This window comes from Salvelinus fontinalis, chromosome 11 (genome assembly GCF_029448725.1).
Source record: "Salvelinus fontinalis isolate EN_2023a chromosome 11, ASM2944872v1, whole genome shotgun sequence".
NCBI classification, from domain to species: Eukaryota; Metazoa; Chordata; class Actinopteri; order Salmoniformes; family Salmonidae; genus Salvelinus; species Salvelinus fontinalis.
Window position 1 is genome coordinate 31680766 of NC_074675.1, and position 14347 is coordinate 31695112.

General features: G+C 42.1%; 1 pseudogene; it reads right to left on the reverse strand.

The window, feature by feature from the left end:
- Positions 1–1367: 1367 nt before the first annotated feature.
- On the reverse strand, positions 1368–2552 carry LOC129864711 (apolipoprotein L3-like; annotated as a pseudogene).
- Between the last annotated feature and the right edge of the window lie 11795 nt (positions 2553–14347).

A 14347-nucleotide genomic window follows, 5' to 3' on the forward strand; every position in this document is an offset into this window, starting at 1 on the left:
ACAACTACAGACCAGTATCCCTTCTTTCTTTTCTCTCCAAAACTCTTGAACGTGCCGTCCTTGGCCAGCTCTCCTGCTATCTCTCTCAGAATGACCTTCTTGATCCAAATCAGTCAGGTTTCAAGACTAGTCATTCAACTGAGACTGCTCTTCTCTGTGTCACGGAGGCGCTCCGCACTGCTAAAGCTAACTCTCTCTCCTCTGCTCTCATCCTTCTAGACCTATCGGCTGCCTTTGATACTGTGAACCATCAGATCCTCCTCTCCACCCTCTCCGAGCTGGGCATCTCCGGCGCGGCCCACGCTTGGATTGCGTCCTACCTGACAGGTCGCTCCTACCAGGTGGCGTGGCGAGAATCTGTCTCCGCACCACGTGCTCTCACCACTGGTGTCCCCCAGGGCTCTGTTCTAGGCCCTCTCCTATTCTCGCTATACACCAAGTCACTTGGCTCTGTCATATCCTCACATGGTCTCTCCTATCATTGCTATGCAGACGACACACAATTAATCTTCTCCTTTCCCCCCTCTGATAACCAGGTGGTGAATCGCATCTCTGCATGTCTGGCAGACATATCAGTGTGGATGACGGATCACCACCTCAAGCTGAACCTCGGCAAGACGGAGCTGCTCTTCCTCCCGGGGAAGGACTGCCCGTTCCATGATCTCGCCATCACGGTTGACAACTCCATTGTGTCCTCCTCCCAGAGTGCTAAGAACCTTGGCGTGATCCTGGACAACACCCTGTCGTTCTCAACTAACATCAAGGCGGTGACCCGTTCCTGTAGGTTCATGCTCTACAACATTCGCAGAGTACGACCCTGCCTCACGCAGGAAGCGGCGCAGGTCCTAATCCAGGCACTTGTCATCTCCCGTCTGGATTACTGCAACTCGCTGTTGGCTGGGCTCCCTGCCTGTGCCATTAAACCCCTACAACTCATCCAGAACGCCGCAGCCCGTCTGGTGTTCAACTTTCCCAAGTTCTCTCACGTCACCCCGCTCCTCCGCTCTCTCCACTGGCTTCCAGTTGAAGCTCGCATCCGCTACAAGACCATGGTGCTTGCCTACGGAGCTGTGAGGGGAACGGCACCTCCGTACCTTCAGGCTCTGATCAGGCCCTACACCCAAACAAGGGCACTGCGTTCATCCACCTCTGGCCTGCTCGCCTCCCTACCTCTGAGGAAGTACAGTTCCCGCTCATCCCAGTCAAAACTGTTCGCTGCTCTGGCACCCCAATGGTGGAACAAACTCCCTCACGACGCCAGGTCAGCGGAGTCAATCACCACCTTCCGGAGATACCTGAAACCCCACCTCTTTAAGGAATACCTAGGATAGGATAAAGTAATCCTTCTAACCCCCCCCCCCCTTAAAAGAGTTAGATGCACTATTGTAAAGTGGTTGTTCCACTGGATGTCATAAGGTGAATGCACCAATTTGTAAGTCGCTCTGGATAAGAGCGTCTGCTAAATGACTTAAATGTAAATGTAAATGTAATCCTACCTCATTTGCACACACTGTATATATACTTTTTCTATTGTATTATTGACTGCATGTTTGTTTATTCCATGTGTAACTCTGTTGTTGTTTGTGTCGCACTGCTTTGCTTTATCTTGGCCAGGTCGCAGGTGTAAATGATAACTTGTTCTCAACTGGCCTACCTGGTTAAATAAAGGTGAAATAAAAAAATTAAATACAACTGAGTAGTCTCAGTTGTCTAAGTAACAATCCTCTATGTTAGGAATGAATGAGATGATGTCACACAGTTTGTCCAGGCACTCATGTAGCTGTTCAGCTGTCTGTCTGATCGTCTGGATGAACTTCATGGTCTCTGACTTGACCTCAGCCTTTGGTTCTTCACATGCAGGGTTCAGCTCAGTGGTGGAGTCTGTGTCCATCACTACTAACTTACTGGTATCACCCGGCTGTTCACCTTTGCCTGTCGGATGTTGTGGATCTCTTTGGCATCCATGGCAATGAAGAAGATATCAACCGCTACAAAAAAAGCGGAAAATATTCCTGTGGCCACCTCTGCCACACGAACTTCCCTGCCAGTTTGGGCAACCACATTGCCAATGGTGGCCACCCGGAGGTATGCACCCCAGACCCCTCCCAAACCTCGCCCCAGCATTTGCGTTGAAATGGTAATTTCCTATGTTAAAAGAGCCACTTGGCCTGTGTCTCCAAACCCTCAATGATGTCTTGTAGAGATGTCACCACAGAGTTCATCTTCTCCTGGAACTCCTTGATGATGTTCTTCATGGCTAGGCGGTCGGTGGACTGATTGACCATGTTGGTGATGTTTGATACTCCTGCTGTGGCTCCACCAGCGACAGCCACCCCAATACCAACCCCAGTGACGATCAGGGAGTTGCCCAGAGTGAAGGGAGCCAGGATGAGCCCCACTATAGAGGTGATTCCTCCAGCTGCCCCAATAACACCTCCCGTCAGACTGCCTATGGTGGTGCCTTTGTGCATACTCTCCAAGCCGTCTGCCAGAGTTCTCAACTTGTCCAAGGTGATCTGGAGTTCCTCCACAGTTCTCACTCTATAGAACATTTATTTATACAGATAATTTGATTGAATGAATGAACTTATGGATTAATTAATCAATGAACAAACAAATTATATGAATTGATCATATGATCTTTTATAACAAACCTTTTTTGTGAGGAAACTGATAATGAAGGGTTTGCCATGATGTCACCAGCTGAAGGCCTAATGGTCGGGTCTTGTTGGAAGATGTCACACAGGAGGTCGCGGAGCTCAGATGAGAAGCTCTCTGGGAGAGATGGGTAAGAACCTACCAATATTTGGGGGATGAGCTTGATTGTGCTTGCTGCAACGAACTGTCAAGAAAGACTGGTTAATATTACACCACATTTTGCATTATCAGGAGGCAAACATGGAGGTCAGAAGTGTTACTTACTGCACACTGAAGCATGCACAACTCACACAGCACACATCCCAAGGACCAAATATCACTGAAAAGGAAACAAAGTACATTGATAAATCATTATCCATCGTAATTTCACATTGAAGGCAAATGTCTAACACTATTAGAAATTGAGTCTTCGCTTTCGTCAACCATATGACGTCACAGGATTGAAGTTCCCCTTTAATATATTTTTGTTTGTTGTAATTTTGAATTTACCTTTTGGTTTCATAAAGTCCCCCTCTCAGAATCTCTGGGCCTAAATAAGCCACTGCTCCATCCTCTGAAGAACCGGTAGCACTGGCAGGAAAGAAACACATTAGTACACAGTCATCATACAGGATGTAACTCTAAACATTAAAATACATTTTGACCAGTTTATTAATATCAAAAAAGTACCATGCTTTTCATTGAGTCTTCCGAAATGTCCCAAACAAAGTGTCCAAAATTTAGTGATGAATATATTCAGTGTAGAAAAAATATATGTTTAGTTGAGTGAGAGAAACAAGAAATGAACTATTTATATCACATCAAATAACAGTTAATTGTCCCACCTAAAAGCTAAAACTTTCATTAAAGGCCCAAAACTTTCATTAAAGGCCCAGTGCAGTCAAAAAATTTATTTCCCCTGTGTTTTCTATATATTTCCACACTATGACATTGGAATAATCCTGTGAAATTCTGAAAATTATGAGAATGCCCTTTTTGTGTAAGAGCTGTTTGAAAAGACTGCCTGAAATTTCAGCCTGTTTTGGTGGGATGGAGTTTTGGCCTGTCTGGTGACATCATAGACCAATAATAAAGAGAGTTCCAAACCTCTCTGCCAATAACAGTTAGTTTTCAGTTTCCCCCTGCTCACTCAGACCACTTCCAGATAGTACTGGCACCATTCTTGCTTGAGAAATAGCTTTATGCTTAGAAGCAATTTTTGTTTCTTTTTGATCATTTAAATTGAAAACCATCAAAGTAAGGTGCTTAATTGTTATCTAGAAATTATTTGATATTGAGAAAAAAATGGCTGCATTGGACCTTTAATTAACACTTATTTTTTCAAGAAGATAATATGTACAACATTTAAATAAATCTGCCAGTTCATTATTATTTTTCAAACCTTTCCTCAGTGATCCCCAGACGTTTCATAATGCAGTTCTGGGATCAAAACGTGGAATGGCTAGGGGTCCCTGAGGAGAGGGTTGAAAACCACTTAGCAGACCAGTGTGTACCTGTGGTCTCAGGTCTCTGTGAAGAAGGCCCTGGTCGTGTACATGCTTCAGGGCCATGCAGATCTCAACAAGCCAGTCCAGGACGTGGGAAGAATTCCAGTGCATAATTTATGTTTAGCCTGAAACAAAATAGTTTTGATGCAGTCATGAATATAAATAGCTTTGTTCCAGGCTGACTACATTGCAGACGCCTGCCAGATCTCACAACGCCTGGATAGGTGAACATATCAGCTAAGATATGATACAGCAATCTGATGCCCAACTGTACAGTCGATGACTTGGCATGCAACCATTGGTTGATTCAATGCAACTTCTGCAATGTAGTCGGGCCTGGAACGCAACCAATAGGTTATTTGTTCAGAAACCTGTTCTTCCAAGAATGGGTTCCCTGTCTCCTTCACATCTTTGATCTTCTGTGCGAGATTTCCCGCCCTCACAATGGTCCATCACTACATAGTAACTTTTATCATCTGTAAAAATGAATAGTTTATGATATTGTGAGATGTATTATTATAGCAAAATAAATTAAATGTTTTTATGTTTATACTGTGGTAACTTGCAAACATATTGGGATGATGTTCCAGACACATATTAATCCTAGTCCTGGACTAAAAAGCATTCTCAATGGAGTTTAAATCTGTGTCCGGGAAACCACCCCTAACATCTCTTCTCTAAACTGAAAAATAATAAATACAAATATTTCTTCTCAAGGACACTATGTGTTTTCTCCATCTTTGGTTTTCACTATGGTGTCATTGGCAACTCAAATATATATATATTTTTCTTACCTTTATTTAACTAGGCAAGTCAGTTAAGAACAAATTCTTATTTTCAATGACGGCCTAGGAACAGTGGGTTAACTGCCTGTTCAGGGGCAGAACGACAGATTTGTACCTTGTCAGCTCGGGGATTTGAGCTTGCAACCTTCCGGTTATTAGTCCAACGCTCTAACCACTAGGCTACCCTGCCGCCCCATAAATGTCATATATGTATATCTCCAATGTCAAATATTTTAATCTACAGTACTATTGTAATCATAAATAAAGACTTGATATGTGTCATGTTCAATACCTATTTTGTAATTATAGACATTGTGCCCATTAGAAAATGTATTTTCGGAATGCAGTCTACATACTGTATACGTTATATTGTTCATGAAACGCAGGACTTCTCTTTTTGAATGTGCGTAAGCTTAACTTAGCTTGCCTGTCTTCCAGTAAATATGATCTCCACTCGTATGAGCCAGAGTGCCACACACAAGGGCACCTACTTACTTCGTGTTAGATAAACACCCATGTCCATTTCAGCTGAGAGAGTGGCAATAGCGGAGAAAGTTACAGGGCTACGTCAGCTTGAGATAATGTGTCCGGAGCGCTACAGGCATGAAAACAATTATAACTCCACCGTTGCTCTTATATGGGGGAATCATCGATTAAAAATAACAGTGGGATATAGTTTGAAGAATCCACGGTCCAGGCACTCGTGGGTTTAAAGTTGAAAATGTTGAAAACAGCTTTATTTACTGGGCTTATAGCATATAAAAAATGTGGCTTGTTTCAGCATAATAAGGAATGTACTGGTGGGAGGAAAGTGGTGGAAACTCCCTTCAGCCAATCTTGCCCCAATCCAATTATTTTAAATGCACGAGGGAAAGTAAAGCGCACTCTTCTGGAAAAGGGAAGAGAATCAGAAACGCAGCTATCGAAGGTAGACAAACAATTCAATAGCCACCTGTGCTAAGGTGTGGTCACAGAAAGTTTAGGTTATTCCAGGTCACCACTACTAGCTACTGGGTTACAATCACATCAACAACGGAGAAAAACAATCAAAACAATCAAATCTAATTTTATTTGTCACATACACGTGTTTAGCAGATGTTACTGCTGGTGTAGCGAAATGCTTGTGTTTCTAGCTCTAACAGTGCAGTAATGTCTAACAGTAATATCTAACAATTTCACAACAATACACACAGATCTAAAGTAAAGGAATGGAATGAAGAATATATAAATATTTGGGCGAGTAATGTCTGAGCGGCATAGACTAAGATACAGTAGAATAGGATAGAATACAGTATATACATATGAGATGAGTAATGCAAAATATGTCAACATTATTAGAGAGCACTGTTCCATTATTAAAGGGCAGCAGCCTCTAATGTGCCAGAGATGGCTATTTAATAGTAATTAACAGTCTGATGGCCTTGAGATAAAAGCTGTTTTTCAGTCTCTCGATCCCAGCTTTGATGCACTTGTAATGACCTCGCCTTCTGGATGACAGCTGGGTGAAGAGGCAGTGGATCGGGTGGTTGTTGTGCTTGATTGTCTTTTTGGCCTTCCTGTGACATCGGGTGCTGAAGGTGTCCTGGAGGGCAGGTAGTTTGCTCCCGGTGATGCGTTGGGCAGATCGTACCACCCTCTGCATTGGTGAGAGATTCCGTACCAGGTGGTGATACAGCCCGAGAGGATGCTCTCAATTGTGCACCTGTAAAAGTTTGTCAGGGTTTAAGGTGCCAAGCCAAATTTCTTCAGCCTCCTGAGGGAATTTTAGAACAACAAAAAGTGATGGCTGTGTTTCGTGAAGGCTTACCCTGGCGTGACGCGTTGATAACCGTGTAAATCTCTCTCTGACAAGGTGACTGTATGCAAATACTAGTTGCAGTATTCAAAACTCCCAACTGCATTGCTGTCTATTAGATACAGTTGAGGCTGCTGAGAGGGGAACGGCTCATAATACTGTCCAGAACGGAGCAAATGGAATGGCATCAAACACCTGGAAATCATGTGTTTGATGTATTTGATACCATTCCACTATTTCTGCTCCGGTCATTACCATGAGCCTGTTATCCCCAATTAAGGTGCAACCAACCTCTTGTGATTAGATACAGTTAAGATGGGCAGTTTGCTATTTTGCATAAGCAAATTGGGACCAATAGGCAGTTAACACTGAGATATATGTTTAATAAAGAGATCCAGACTATGAATGTAAGTTTTCATACATTTACGTGATATAAAAACTATGTCATTGTATATAAAGCCTCATAAAATGTGTGGTTTGCATCACTTAACGCCTGATGTTACATATACACAACGTGTATATTTAATGGCTATACTTAGCCAAAAATTAATGTTTTTCTTAGAAATTTTACTCAGGCATCTCTGGACATCTAATGAGCACTTTGCATGCATTGAATTTCAGAAAAGCAGAACTGCTGTGTTGACAAGCTGCAGAGGCGTGCCATTTGGAGTAACAATGTCCAGTTTGGTATTTACAAAGATCCGCCACCAGATGGTGGCAAAGGTGTTTATTAAGATTTAATCTAGAAGAGAGTGATGTTATTTTATGTTTTGATGGTTTACAGACACGTTAGCAGGTGTTTAAAGACACTGTTACGTGTATGTAACATCAGGTGTTAAAAGCATAAGTGCCTCAGTCAAGGGCACATCAACAAGAGTATTCACCTTGTCGGCTTAGGTATTCAAACAAGCGGCTTTTCTGTTCCTGCCCCAATGCTCAAACTGCTAGTGTACCTGCCAGCATATTCACTGTCTTCATCAAATCAAATTTTATTTGTCACATACACATGGTTAGCAGATGTTAATGCGAGTGTAGCGAAATGCTTGTGCTTCTAGTTCCGACAATGCAGTAATAACCAACGAGTAATCTAACCTAACAATTTCACAACAACTACCGTATACACACAAGTGTAAAGGGATGAAGAATATGTACATAAAGATATATGAATGACTGATGAACGGCATAAGCAAGATGCAGTAGATGGTATCGAGTACAGTATATACATATGAGATGAGTAATGTAGGGTATGTAAACATATAAAGGTGGCATTGTTTAAAGTGGCTAGTGATACATGTATTACATCAAGATGGCAAGATGCAGTAGATGGTATAGAGTACAGTATATACATATGAGATGAGTAATGTAGGCTATGTAAGCATTATATGAAGTGGCATTGTTTAACCTGTTTGGGCTGCAGGGGCAGTATTGAGTAGCCGGATAAAAGGTGCCCATTTCAAACGGCCTCGTACTCAATTCTTGCACGTACAATATGCATATTATTATTACTATTGGATAGAAAACACTCTCTAGTTTCTAAAACCGTTTGAATTATATCTGTGAGTAAAACAGAACTCATTTTGCTGCAAACTTCCTGACAGGAAGTGGAAAATCTGAAATCGATGCTCTGTTCTAGGGCCTGCCTATAAATGTCCTTGATATATATCAGTATACATGCACTTCATACGTCTTCCACTAGATGTCGACAGGCAGTGAGAGAAGAAATGGAGTGTATAACTTGATCTGAGGTCGAATAAATGCTCTTTGTATGACGTGTCACCAGTTTCCTGTTTTCTGGAGAGCGCGTGAAGGGACCTGGTTTTGCCTTCTGTACAGCTGTCGTTATAGACGACTAATATCTCCGGCTTTGATTTTATTTGATACATGTGACAATATCATCGTAAAGTATGTTTTTTCAATATAGTTTTATTAGATTATTGACATTTTTTCGGGACGTTAGGCGTGTTGCGTTGTGTGCCTTTGTTCAGGAAGGAGAGCTTCGCGCCACTTTGCTAGCTTTCCGTGCTAATTGACTGGAGAAGAGGACATTCTAAATCCAAACAACGATTGTTCTGGACAAAGGACCCCTTGTACAACATTCTGATGGATGATCGTCAAAAGTAGGACCCATTTTATGATGTTATTTCATATATCTGTCGAACATGTTGTACTAGTAGTTTGCGGCCAGGTTTTGGGCACGCTCTCGCCATAACGTAAACTGCATATCGTAATGAAGTTATTTTTAGAATTCTAACACGGCGATTGCATTAAGAACTAGTGTATCTATAATTTCCTATACAACATGTCTTTTTTAGTTATGTTTATGAATAGTTATTTGGTCAGAATATGTGAGTGTCAGAAAAATATCCGGACGTTGTGGGAAAAAGGTGCTACGTTAGCACAATGTATAACCACTGATTTCAGCTCTAAATATGCACATTTTCGAACAAAACATAAGTGTATGTATAACCTGATGTTATAGGACTGTCATCTGATGAAGCTTATCAAGGTTAGTCAAAAATGATATATCTTTTGCTGGTTTGTTACGATCGCTAACTTTTGCTGCTGGCGAATGGCTTGTGTTTCTGGCTATTGTGGTAAGCTAATATAATGCTAAATTGTGTTTTCGCTGTAAAACACTTAAGAAATCGGAAATATTGGCTGGAATCACAAGATGCCTGTCTTTCATTTGCTGTACACCATGTATTTTTCAGAAATGTTTTATGATGAGTATTTAGGTATTTGACGTTGGTGTCTGTAATTACTCTGGCTGCTTCGGTGTCATTTCTGACGGTAGCTGTGATGGTAGCTGCAATGTAAAACTGATTTATAGCTCAAATATGCACATTTTTCGAACAAAACATAGATTTATTGAATAACATGTTATAAGACTGTCATCTGATGAAGTTGTTTCTTGGTTAGTTTGGTTGGTTCTTGGTTAGTTAGGTTGGTTTTGTGCATGCTACCTGTGCTGTGAAAAATGTCTGTCCTTTTTTGTATTTGGTGGTGAGCTAACATAAATATACGTGGTGTTTTCGCTGTAAAACATTTTAAAAATCGGACATGTTGGCTGGATTCACAAGATGTTTATCTTTCAAATGCTGTATTGGACTTGTTAATGTGTGAAAGTTAAATATTTCAAAAAAATATATTTTGAATTTCGCGCCCTGCACTTGAAGTGGCTGTTGTCATATTGTGCCCGGCTTCGGGCTTGCAGCCAGAAGAAATTAAAGTGGCGCCTTCTTCACCACGCTGTCTGTGTGGGTGGACCAATTCAGTTTGTCCGTGATGTGTACGCCGAGGAACTTAAAACTTACTACCCTCTCCACTACTGTCCCGTCGATGTTGATCGGGGGGTGCTCCCTCTGCTGTTTCCTGAAGTCCACGATCATCTCCTTTGTTTTGTTGACGTTGAGTGTGAGGTTATTTTCCTGACACCACACTCCAAGAGTCCTCGCCTCCTCCCTGTAGGCCGTCTCGTCGTCGTTGGTAATCAAGCCTACCACTGTAGTGTCGTCTGTAAACTTGATGATTGAGTTGGAGGCGTGCATGGCCACACAGTCGTGGGTGAACAGGGAGTACAGGAGAGGGCTCAGAACGCACCCTTGTGGGGCCTCAGTGTTGAGGATCAGCGGGGTGGAGATGTTGTTACCTACCCTCACCACCTGGGGGCGGACCGTCAGGAAGTCCAGTACCCAGTTGCACAGGGTGGGAGCTTGATGACGAGTTTGGAGGGTACTATGGTGTTAAATGCTGAGCTGTAGTCGATGAACTGCATTCTCAGAACCTGTCTTACACAGAACCTGTCTTTCATCGTTAAGACATTGCTTGTACAACTCAGCTATGATAACTAGGTGGTACAGATCAAAATCTATATTACAGACACCTACTACTCTAGTTCACAGACATCTATGCACACACACACACATACAAACTGTTACAATAGGTATGTTTATGACATGTATGCATAAAGATAAAATAAATCATTAACATGCCTATATCTTTCAATAAGTCACATAATTTGACTCGAACTCCAGTGCTGGAGATATTGTCTCAGAGGTTGAAACCCTCAGACAGATTAGTCATCCCCACATTGTAAACTACAAAAACTCATTTCTAGGTAACTACATTTTACTTTGTATTTTTATTTGTCTCTATATGTGTTTTCATTTGTTTCAGACACAGTGTATTGGAATTCAAGTTAATACAGTATCAGCAACTTCAACAAATGAACTACTACAGTGTTTATTTGTTTCACAAATAGTATTCTCAAGTAGTATTCACAAACAAAATACTAATACATTTTCACAGAGGACAACTGTTACTGTATAGTGACAGACCATCGTGCGAAGGGAAATCTCTCTCAGAATATACAAGGGCAGAGGACAAAGTCTACAGAAGAGTACTCTGAGAAGTAATACCTAGAAAATGCCACACCACAACTGTTTTAATTTTAGGCAAAGCATACTTTACTTTGATACCTTCACAGATAATGGACTGTTTTGTCTAGATCTGCATGTGTCACTCCTGGCCAGGCTGCCTATCATTACGTGCATCAGGCCTCATTGGACTCACCTGGACTCCTTCACGTTTTGATTGCCTTCGCTATATCTGTCTGTTCCTCTGTTTCATTCCTGTGTCAGCATTAAGGTCATTGTTTTTTCAGGGGTTTTCCAGACGCTTTCCTGTCCTGTTTCATGTCATCTTATGAATTAAATGTTCACTCCCTGTACTTGCTTCTCGTCTCCAAGCGTCTGTCCTTAAAGAATGCTGACACCACAATTTGTGTTACGCGAGGCGGAGCAGGTGAGCCCAAATGCAGTCTCAGGAAACAAGGGTAGGTAACCAATGTATTTATTGAAAAGCGGGAGAGGAGACGGGGTGCAGTCCCGGGAAATCTCGGGCAGATAGTGGGGTATCCAGACTGAGGCTGAGGCTGGGGGCAAGGAGATTAGGAACCGGGTAAGCAGGTCTGGAGCGCAATCCAATGAAACAGTAGAGCGGGGATCCAGGGAAAGGAAGCAGGACTTAGGAGACAACAGACTGGAGACAGGTACCAGAGTCAGAGCAGACGGGACTGTAGCGGAAGAGAAAAGGCTAGGAAAAACAGGCACAACAGGATAACAAAATGTATGCAGGAACAAACAGCTAGAAATGCAGACTGGCTAAGTAGAGGCTACGATCTGGCAGAGTGGAAATGGCAGGGCTGAGTATTTGTAGGATTCTTGATTATGGAACAGGTTGCAGCTGGTGGGAATCTGCTCTGATTCCAGCACACGTCTCCAATCACACAATCACATACAGAGAGAGAGAGAGAGAGAGAGAGAGAGAGAGGGAGAGAGCACTGGGTGAGTGGTGGCAGGTTTAGGGAGGTCCAGGAAGAGAGGTAGAGGGCGTGGCAGGAGCAGATGCAGCAATTTGAAGCATCAGGTAATTTTTGTTTTGTTTTGTTGGTGACATCGGGTCCGGGTGCCGCCGCCGATGGAACCGGGGGTGCCTCAGCTGGCTCTTGGGGCCTTAACTGGCTCAAGAGGTTTCCTTGCCTCGGTTGGCTAGGCAGGCTCCCACCCCGCGTCACGCCTCAGCCGGCTCGTCAAGCTCGCACGCCTCGTCTGGCTCGTTGGGCTTTCAAGCCTCGGCTGGCTCGTCGGGCTCCCACACCTCCGCCGGTTCGTCGGGCTCCCACCCCACGTCATGCCTCGTCCGGCTCCTACCCCACATCATTCCTCGTCCGGCTTGTCGGGCTCCCACGCCTCGTCAAGTCTCGGCCGGCTCGTCGGGCTCCCACGCCTCGTCAAGTCTCGGCCGGCTCGTCAGGCTCCCACGCCTCGCCCGGCTTATTGGGCTTTCAAGCCTCGGCTGGCTCGTCGGGCTCCCACGTCATGCCTCGTCCGCCTCCCACCGCACATCATTCCTCGTTCGGCTACCACGCCTCAGCCGTCTCGTCAGGCACCCACGCCTCGTTTGCTGATGATTCATGTTTTCTTTAAAATACACACTTTGGATCCCTCCACAGCATCATAGATGATCTAGATAATTGTTCTAACCTCTCTGGATTACAACCAAATGATGATAAGTGTACTTAATATTATGTATTGGATCACAAAAAATACAACTTTTACATTACCATGTAGTTTACCAATAAAATGGTCTGACGGTGAAGTGGACATACTCAGTATTCATATCCCAAAAGAAAGAAATGATCTCACTACAATACATTGCAATAGAAAGTTGGCAAAAATAGACAAGATCTTGCTACCATGGAAAGGAAAATACTTGTCTATTTGTGGACAAATCACCCTGATTAACTCTTTAGTCATATCCCAGTTTACGTATTTAAAAAATGTCCATTTTATTTCGAATGGCAAGCCAGACAGCAAGCCAGACAAAATTAAACGGGCCTATTTATATAATGAATATGAATTCGGAGGGCACAAATTATTAAAATGTTCAAGTATTAGACTTCTCACTAAAGACTTCCGTCATACAAAATGTATACTTAAATCTGAACTGGTTCTCTAGCAGATTAGTATGAATGTCTCACCCCATGTTCAGAAATGTCCCTTTTCCCTTTATTCAGATTACAACATCTCACTTTTGGTTATTTGAAAATGAAATATTCTCCAAAATATAATTATTTTTAAAACAAGCCATAGAAAGTTGGTTGCAATTTCTGTTTAATCCACCAGAAAAGACAGAACAAATATTACAACAAATACTATGGTTAAACTCAAATATACTAATTGACAAAAAAATACAAATAATAATAAAAGCTATAATCTTTGTAAATAATATCATAAATAGGACTGGTGGAGTTATGTCACACATGCAGCAAACAAAAATATATGGAAATGTCTGCTCTACTCAAAATTACAACCAACTAATTGCAGCAAGTGAAAGAGGGAGAAATTAAGGAATTTGTCTGTCAGCCATGCATTAAATTAAAGACCAAAATTGGCTAAAGAAAATTGTGATAAATAAAAAAGTATACAAGTTTCATTTAAGGACCAAAACATTTACAGCTGTGGCATATTGATTGCAAAATAGTTGGGAAGAGATTTTTGATGTACCGATTCCATGACACATGGTTTACGAACTGATACACAAAACAACGCTGGATTCAAAACTTAGAGCTTTTCAATTTAAATTATTATTCAAAATTCTTGCAACCAATAGAATGTTATATATATATGGGGGATACAACAATCCCAGCTCTGCAGATTTTGCTCAAAGAGACCCGAAACATTAGATCATTTGTTTTGGTACTGTCCATAATATGTAGCTTGTTTTTGGTTGCAGGTTCAGGAATGGCTGAAGAATTGCAACATTTACCTGGAGCTCGGAAAATACCACCGCTAGGTGATTTAAAAAGTCATAGTCAATCCATCAATAATATAATACTCTTAGCAAAAAAAATTGCCTTTCATTTTCAATATGTAGAATCTATGAGAATAGAAAGGTTCAGCACTTTTCTGAAACATCACAGCGCAGTTGAAAAAGATATGGCAAATAGAAATCAAAACTGGATGGTGTTGACAGATAGATGGGAGGGGTTGAGTGGAGCTGAAGGATGGGACTAAAAACAAACAGAAGATAACTACCGTAAAATATACTGTGTCCGTAAA